Here is a 10,304-nt window from a genome sequence, read left to right on the forward strand (position 1 = left end):
TATGTTGATATTACATGTTTTCCATGGTTAACCCTAGACTAATTGATTAAATTGAATTATGTGGGTTTATGCCATGAAAGGTGAAATTGAGGATTCATAGGTGATCTTCTAGAATTGATGTTATGAGTAGTAATTGTTCAAGATTAGGAACATATAGACATGAATTGAACTAGATTATGGTATATATGATGGATCATAACTAGTAAGGTTGAAGTTGAACCTTTATGATGATTTATGACTAGAATCACTTAGTAATGAAGAATGTGATTAGAATGCCTTAAAATCTAGGTATGAATGATGGTTATAAGAAGGAAAGCTTTGAGAGTAAAGCTAATATGATGTGATTTTGTTTTGTATTGTTGAAAGCATATTCTCACTTTTACACTTAGGCATAAATATGTTAGGAGATGCAAGGTTTTCTCACATAGAATGATGCTAGGTTGAAAAGCTAATCACCTAAAATGAATTAAAGCATGTTAGACTAGAATAGCTTGAATTTGTGACATATGATCCCTTCATGTATAGTTTGACTTGGTAAGACAAGACCAAGCTAAGTAGCTTGAGTTAGGAGTTCTCATGGTAGCTTAGGATTGAGGAACCATACTATCCTAAGGGTAGCTTGAGTTAGTATTGTATGATGCTCTCATGGTAGCTTGAGTTAGTGGTAATCTTGGTAGCCTAGGATTGAGGACACATACTCTCCTAAGGGTATCTTGAACTAGCATTTTTAGGATGCCTTCATGATAGCATGACTTCGTTAGGCCAAGAACATTTCATGGTAGCTTAGGATTTAGGACTTATACTCTCCTAAGGGTAGCTTTGGATTAAGGACTTATACTCTTCTTAGCGTAACTTAGGATTGAAGACTTATACTCTCCAAAGGGTAGCTTAAGATTGAGGAGTTATACTCTCCTAAGGGTAGTTTAGGATTGAGGAGTCATACTCTCCTAAGGGTAGCTTACATTAGTATCATAGTGTGCTTGTAAGGGTAGCAGGTCTTAGTTGGTCTAAGACTATTTCATGGTAGCTAGGATGCAACACTTGTACCCTTCCTAGAATAGCTTGGACTTGCATGACTAATGTCTTCTATGGTAGCTAGGTCTTGCCTAATAGGGTGCTATTCCTTGGTAGTCTAGAATGATAAATAATAATCATTGAGTATGATAGCCTATAGTAGTACTTAGTGTGAATGGTATTATGGGATGCAATTCATGCATTTCACAAGTATGACTTGAAGCTACTTATGAAGTGTTCTTTTATATAGTGAATATTTAGCTTGGGTTGATGCTATAGTTGCCTTCCATGATCTGATTAACTAGAGGTGATAATTCCTTTGCCTATATGAAGTAAGCTAAGAATGAGACCAAACGAATGGTAAATATGAATATGGTGACTTCAAGGTAGTACTTAGTGTGAATGATATTATGGGATGTCATTCATGCATTGCACAAGTGTGCTTTGAGATTACTTAGGAGTATAGTGCTCTTATGATAAGGAAGCCTAAGTTTTGACTATGTATATAGACTATGTTTAAGATGACCAAAAAAGGATATTTTGTCACGCCCCGAGCCTACACCCTGGACGTGGCCAGCACTCGAAGACCATTGCTGGCCCCCAAGCGAACCCTTGGCCTGGCTTTCTTAACTCAGCGGAAACCTAACTCAACCGAATAACTTCATGCAATGAAAGGTCATAAAACAACCCAACTGATAAAATCTGGCCAAAAAGGCAACTTGAGTCTCAAAATAGAATATTTACATGTATACATAGATGAGAGACTCAATACTAACTGACTGACTATCTATGAAGCCTCTATAATAGTGAGATGGATTTTGGGACAGACCCCACAACATCCTAATAAAGCAAAACTAAGAGAACAAAATAACCGAGTCCTCCGGAATGCAAAGAGGCTCACCACTGACTCTGGAGTGCTCAACTGGACCAACGGCTTGCTGGATGCTGATCCTGGGTACCTGCGTCTGCATCATAATAAGATGCAGGCCAACTGGCATCAGTACATGGAATGTACGAGTAGGACAGCTAAACAACAACTTAAGATTGAAAGGGATACAAAAGAGAACTTACCTCGGCTCTGTTCAACTCATAAATAACTGAACTCAATATAAAGCAATGAGACACATGCAATATATAGAAAGCTTGCAAAGCTATTTAAAACATGACGTCAAAATCGTATTTATAATATCATGAAAATACCATGCTTCCTCTCAAAGTCTACTTGTGCAATGCATGAATGAAGTCCCATACCCCCATCCATACTAAGCAGAACTTCGAGCCCATCCATACTAAGCAGAACCCCTCGAGGAACCATGCAATTTCTACTGTGGGAATTTCTCTAACCGACAACCACCACTACATGTCTAAGTGGTGATACAACGTCTTGTCCACGCTGCCAGAACTGTCCTATACTTTGCCGTCATATAGGACGCTTTAACTTAGTGGATCCATTAGCTTAACTTTACGTGATCATCTAAAAAGTATGACCCGTCAAATCCCATGTTTGGCTACATGGTTCTTATGGAGAGTTGAGTTAATATGAACTCGTGTCCCCAATTCGGTGCTCAAGACTACTCCCAAAAATACTTTAGCTCATAAGTGTTTTAAACACATCTTTCTTTGGTTTGAAATAATTGCTCAAACTACCCTCTTAAAAGAAGTAATTGCTCTTGAAAACTCTTTCTAAAAAGAACATATCAAAACCATATTTTAATATGATCATTGATGACTCGGGATATTCATACTACTTAAACATTGATAGTTAATCTAGATACCATACTGTTTAAACATTGATGACATACTCGATTTGTCATACTAATCATGTTTTAGAAACTCTTTCGCAAAAACTCATCTTTTCTCAAAAAGAGATAGTACTCAAACTGCTCAAAACTCTTTTGGAAACCTTAGTTTCCTCTCATCTTAAATGTTAAAACATTTATAAACTTCTTTGGGAATACTTAATTCCCTAATAACTTTTGAGAAATGCACTTGACTCTTACTCTTGGATTAACTTGAAACTCTATACTCTTTACTTAACTTGAAACTCTATGCTCTTTACTCAACTTGAAACTCTATGCTCTTTACTCAACTTGAATCTTGAGCCTTAAAATGAAGTTAAAATGTTCAATAAAGACTCTTGAAAAACTTTAAAGACTTGCTTTGACTTACCTCTTAACTTCTAAGCTTGACTCTAACTTCACTTGACTTCTAACTTCACTTGACTTCTAACTTCACTTGACTTTGATCCTAACTCTCCTTGAATTGGATTATGGATTCAAGTATATGATCACATGTTTATGGATGAGTTTGGGATGTCTAGATGTACCTTAGAGTGTTGAAAACAACTATAAAACATGGTACATTACCAAGGAACATGTATGAAAAAGTGGGGAATCAATGGGAAAGGTTGGCGTCCTTGGTGCTCTGAGAGGTGCGGGGTGCCAGACCACAAAGCTCAGAAGGGGCCTGCTGGCGCTCTGCTAGGTGCATCGCCCCAAGGGCTGGACTTCAGAGTCCCTTTTGGGGCACGCTGGCAGGCGCGACGCGCCAACCCTTTTTCCCGAAAACTCGACTTTTCTTCCTCCTTTGTCCAACTCTAAACCACCCTAACTTCAAGGGTTTCAAATCCAAACACTAAGAATCATAAAGTCCCTCAACATATAAGAGATTCAACTCAAAAACACAACCAAATCATGTACTAAACCAACAAGAACTTCAACAACTCAACCGACAACTTCAACAAAACAACCAACAACTTCAACAACACAACCAATCTTTTCTCAGAAATAAAATGAGTTTGGCGTGTGGGGAAAGAGCCAACCCAACACTATGAACTCACATACCTAGTAGGGATCACCCCTGACGAAACCACGACGATCTCCTTGCTTGCTCTTCTCTTTCTCCTCTTCTTCTCCTCTTCACTCACAAACCATCACTCTCACTCTTTTAAAAGGGGAAAAACTGATCTAAAAATCAGTCTAAATCCCTAATATAACCAAAAGAATTGGTTATGGAAAAGACCAAAATACCCTTACAAATTCGGACTAAACTGCCCTGTCAACAACCCAACTTCCAAAGGGCATAACTCACTCATACGAACTCGGAATCGTGCAAAATAGGCGGCGTTGGAAAGATCACTACAAGGGCTTCGCAAATATAACTGGAACTACACCTAAATCATATTGAGATAGGAGTTATGACTGCTCAAGGTGGCCAAAAATTCACTTTTTCCCATACTTAAACCAAATTTTCCAGATTTTAATTCTTTCTAAAAATGTCTATTTCCAATTCTAAGCTTCTTCATAGCTATTTCAAATTACCGGATGTTACATACTTATCTTGGATGGTATTATGGGATGTCATTCTTGCATTGCACAAGTATGCTTTGAGGTTACTTGAGAAAAAAATCACTTATGATATGAAAGACGAAGGGTGGAATAATGCTTATATGATGCTTATGTTGGAGACTTTGCTTATGATTATGATATTGTCTCTTATTCTTATAGTTTATGTTTCATGAAGTATATCATATGATTATGGATTATGTCTTATGTTGACTAACCTTTATGTTATTCTCTTGTGATGTTAGGCTAGCTAACATATTTAGTACATTTTGTACTAGCACATACTTTGTCTACATTCTCACCAAATGTAGGGTTCAGTGACTTGAGTTCCTATCTTGAGGCTAGGTTTCTAAGGAGTAAAAAAGTTGAAGATTTTGGTGAGTCCTCATAGCTTCGAGGACAAAACCACTATTTCCTTTATGTCTTTTACATTCATGTTTTGAGACTATTGTATGGGCTAAGTCCCAAGAGTTTATTCAAAGGTTGTAGTAGATGGTTTGAGACAAAGTGTAGTAAAACTTCCGCTTGCTTTTATAAAAGACTTCGTTTGTATGGATAGAGTTTTAAAATTTACGTACTTTTCTATTATCTTATGTTATGATATGCTAAGGGCTTGTATGAGACCCCTTTGGGGTAAAGTATGCCATGTTACTTCTAGGGTGTACCCCTGGGTTGTGGCACTTAATCAGTTTACTATTTCAAGCTAGATTTACAAGATTGCAATCAAACCCACTTTCTCAAGCTAAATTTATAATCATTCAATCAATACGATCATCAAATAATACTTCAACTCTAAAACCTTTTTCTCAAGCAAGTATCGAGTACTAAGCTAGAATTGCATTTGCAACTGCAATTCCTCAATTAAAACATGAACAATCAAGTATCGAGTACTAAGCTAGGATTTCATGTGATCTGCATGGGTTTTAATTGATGTTGATTTAATTGTTCAATTTCAATATTTCTATGCATATTTTGATTAAAATATATGATTTTCAGTTGATTTCTATAAAAACCATGCATTATTCATGATTTTTTATTATGAATTTATGAGGATATGCATTTATGACGATATGCATTTGTGAAGATATGCGTTTGTGAAGTTATGCATTTATGAGTTCATCAATATTATTTATGAAACTGTGCATGATTTTTATGAACTAAGGTTGATTTTGAGATAATCATCAATGAAAGTTGTGAAAGGTTAATTTTTCACTAATACATGATTCATGATTTAAGGAGCTACTCTATGATTATTTTAGCTTAGACTAGTAACATACTTCTGCTTTCCCATGTATGATGATATATTTATGTATATGACTATTCCGTTGGGATTTTACTAAGCACCAAGTGGACATTGAGATGGAGACTCACTCGTTAGTATAAGGCGAGTCTCTAATAGATATCTCATTGTATCTAATTACGTGACCCTATAGGATTTGTCTTAGAAACACATAGCTAATTGATCCACCTATGATACAAGTTTAAGGTCCTCGCCTTGGCAAGTAAGGACATCTTTTTTCACTATGGGAGAAAGGCACTAAATTTCATGTTATAGCTCACGTGGTCTATGTTAGTTAATGGTAAATATCCAACAAAATTAACGAAGTTACTAAAAAGGTTTCATGTAACTTTCATTATGTTTTAAGATTCATTGACCATGTTTATGACTTATGATTCTCTTAAAGGTTATACTATAATTTTGCTTGGTCACGCATATCATGTTTTTCTTTGCGTCCCCTTATGATCATGTTTTACAGTCTTATGAATATCCCTCATACTTAGTACATTCCATGAACTAATGCATACTTGTGCCTACATTGTCTAATAATTTAGGGTCCTATGTTTATCCTCCTCCCACTCATGGCTAGTTGATCGATTGCTCGTTGATGTCTTGGGTGAGTTCTCATGCTACGAGGACTATGTCACCTTTACCGTGCTTTTCTTATATTTTTATTTTTTAGAAGTTGTACGCGGTGTATGTCTTACATCCTAACTATTTTTTCAATTTATTAGACTGGCATGTCAAGACTATGATTAGACTTTCACTCTTATGTTAAACTCTTCTTTGATATGAGACTTTCTACTTTAACTCTCATATTTTCTATTATATTATTTTGTATGTATTCCAATTGGCTTGTGTAGGGCCTCTCGTGGACTTATACACCATGTCACGTCTAGGGTGCACTTTGGGTCATGATAAACAGAGCACAAGGTTTTAGAAAAAGGTCCTAAGACGTCATACAAGTTGGGTTGAGTAGAGTCTTATTCAAGAGTGTGAAGCACCCAGATTTATGGATAAGAGGCTACAAAACATTTAGAAAAATTCACTTCTTTCACGACTCTAAAGTCGTGCCATAGAGTCTATATCTATAAAGATTCTTATACTCAATCTCGCTTGATGCTTTTTAGAAGATGGCGAATAGAAGAGTTTATGTGATAAGGAATGCGAGTGAGAATGTGGAGCCCGATTTCACAAGTTCTGATCGATCCTTTGACTGAGAAAGTGATTCATATTGTAACACCTCATATTCAAAAAGGTAGAAAATTCCAGCTTTGCAAGATCTAGTGCCAGAACCAACAGAGTCACCAATGGCCCGTGGTTTGACACACGGTCCGTAGGTCAGCTCATGGTTGGCCAGTCTGAGTTTCTTAAAATTTTCAAGTTCCAGTACTTTCGTACTGCTCACTAGGACAGTCCATAGTCCTATGGACGAGTAGTAGTTAGGTTCGTAGGTGAGTTCCAGACTTTGGAAAATTTTAGAGTAAAAAGTGAGACCTACAACTGAGCATGTACGACCCTTAGGTGGACACACAGACCGTACATGGGTCCGTCATTGGGAGTCCAAAGGTCATAGTCTCTGAACTCACAGACGACCAACAAGGGCGTTCTATGGTCTGACCAACGGACTATAGGTTTGGTTGTTGGTGAGGTCGGTATTTATTTTGAAGATGGGCTTTTGGGTATTTTTCTAATTATTATAGCCCAATATTATTTCATTTTTCCATTTATTAGAAACCCTATATAAACATTTTAAAACCCAAAATCTCTTAATTTAAGTCTCTCTCAAATTCTCAAAAGAACATCAAGTCATCCTCCCAAATATTTCTCTCTCTAGAAGCTAGAAGAAGAAGGCTAGGGTTTCAAGTCAAGTCTCCAATTCTACCATTGATAGTAAGCTTTTGGCATCAAGGTATGATAGTATTAACCTATGGAGTCCTTTTCTCCATAGATTCCCTAAATTCTCCGATTTTGTAAAGTTAGATTCCCCAATTGAGATAGGGTTTTATTCAATTGACATGGGTTCTTTTCAATTATGATATTATTGATTGATTTATGTCTCTTATGCATGAAATGAGGAAATTGCATTATTTTAAGTTGAATCCCCATGAACCTAAGTGAAATCCATGTTTTCTAGAATTGATCATATGATTAAGCTTTTGAATTAGGAAAGATGAATTTTTGAAGATATGCATGTTCTTATGAAATTGATGAAAATGATTTAAGTTGCTTTGGGATTAAAGCATCCATGATTGTTGTTGTTGTTGTGTTGTGAAAGGTTTTCTGAACTAAACTTTGAATCAAGATTTAAGGAGATATTCCAATGAAACCTAGCTTGAATTGGTTGCTTAATTGTACCTTTCCATGGATAATAACGTGACTCTAGATTGGATTGGCTACTTGATGTGTCCTTCCATGGATAATAAGACAAGTTAGTAATAATGAATATTTCATAGGATTTACGCTTAACACCGAGAAGATATTGAGATGAAAGCTCTCCCGTTAGTAGAGGTCGGATTTCTAGTAGCAATCTCCTTATCCCATAACTATGTAAAACCATAGGATGTTGTCTTAGATAGACATTAGCTAGTGGATCAACCTAAGCTAGAAATTCATGGTCTTACCTTGGCAAGTGGGACACCCCTTTTCGGTGTGGGGTAGACAACATATTCAATATTTATAGCTAACATGGTCTCTATGTAGGTTAAAGGTAAATTTCCCACAATATTGAATCAAGGTTACTTTTAGAAGTATCTCTCAAATGTTTTAAATATGTTAGCTTGCATTGACCATGTTTTATGAATTATGTTTTTAACGTTTGATCTTATTATTTAGCTTAATCATTGCATATCATGCAAAGGTCCCTTTTTACATGATTTCATATATTTTATGCATCACTATCATACTTGATACATTCCATGTACTAACACATACTCTTGCCTACATTCTTCATTAATACAGGTTTCAATATTCCTGATTCACATTTCCATGTCTAGAGATCACATAGTAGATATTGAAGATTGTTGAGTCCTCATGTTTTGAGGACTGAGCTTTTATTTCCTATTGTCATTAATTTTGAGATTATATGTGATGTACGGGTTACGTCCCGATCATTCTTGATGTAGTAGATGGATTTGAGACTATGTTAGATTTCGGCTACGTTTTATGAACTCTTATGTTTTGAAATTATCTTTTAAAATATCTTTTTTTCTATTATCTTGTATGATGTATGCTAAGTGTCTTGTATGGGACCTCTCGGGGTCTTATACTCTAGTTATGCCTAGGGTATACTTTGGGTCGTGACAAACTTAGTATCCAAAACACAAGGTTTACCAAGGTCCTAGGAAGTCTCATAAGCCACGTTGAGTAGACTCTTTGTTGAGAAAATATGGGGTCAAACATAAAGTTGTAACACCATACCATCCATAAACAAGCAGCCAAGTGGAAGTTTCAAACCGAGAAATTAAAGGTATTTTGGCCAAACGGTGAATGCAAATCGAATGGATTGGTCTCGAAAATTGGATGATGCTCTATGGGCATATCGTACTGCGTTCAAAACACTGATTGGTATGTTGCCATACCAATTAGTGTTTGGAAAGTCATGTCACTTGCCAATTGAGCTTGAGCATAAGGCTCTATGGGCATTGAAGATACTAAATATGAACTGGGAGAAGGCTGCGAAAGGAAGAGTGAATCAACTTCATGAGTTGGAGGAATTTCAATTGAAAGAATATGAAAGTTTAGCCCTGTATAAGGAAAAATGAAGAAGTGGCATGATACAAAAAAATTTAAGCGTAAATCCTGAGTTGGTGATTTTGTGCTGCTATACAATTCTCGTTTGAGGCTTTTTCCCGATAAACTCAAATCAAAGTGCTCTTGTCCCTTCAAGGTAACTCGAGCGTTCACAAATGGGGCAATTGAGATTGAAGGTAAAGATGGTCCATCATTCAAGGTTAATGGACAACGTCCAAAACTCTATTTTGGCTAATATAATGAGATTTCGATAATTGAAGTGGTGTATTTGGAAGATTCTTGAAAGCATTTCCACATCCTGCCACGATGTTAAATAAGGCACTTCTTAGGAGGCAACCCAAGCTTTAGTTATTTTTTGAATAATGTGTGTTGAATGCAAGTACAGGTGATTTTGAGAAGGCATGGCCATTTCAGCGAGCTGCCGAGTGGAACAACGATCCCGATTCGACTCGCCTTCTTTGCATAAATCGAGGACTATAGTTCTGGAATATTTGGCGAAGCAGGTAGACTACTCGGCGATGCGCCGATGCGGTTCGGTGAGCGCGACTACCACCGCCCTTTGACAACTTCTAATGGGCTGGTGTTATGGAAAATTTGGCAACGAGTTCAGTATATTTGGCGGTGCACCGACATGACTCGGAGATCCCAAATTCATTCCCCTTTTGGTCTCTACTAGAGAGCTAGTGTTCTGGTTATTTTGGCAAGATTTATATCGTCAGGCGGTGCACCGAATTGTTCGGTGCTCGAAACAGAACCTCGCCGACTGGCCACATAGTGAATAATCCTACTATCCCTATTCTTTTCATTCAGTTCTATTGTATCTCTGTCTTTATTTCCTGTCATTTCCCTTTTTTGTTACACTGAGGACAATGTTGGATGTTTTGGTAGGGTAGGGGCTTGTTCATAATACCACC

The sequence above is a fragment of the Solanum verrucosum genome, unplaced genomic scaffold, assembly GCF_900185275.1.
Source record: "Solanum verrucosum unplaced genomic scaffold, falcon-dt-bn FXZP01000010.1, whole genome shotgun sequence".
Classification (NCBI taxonomy): Eukaryota; Viridiplantae; Streptophyta; class Magnoliopsida; order Solanales; family Solanaceae; genus Solanum; species Solanum verrucosum.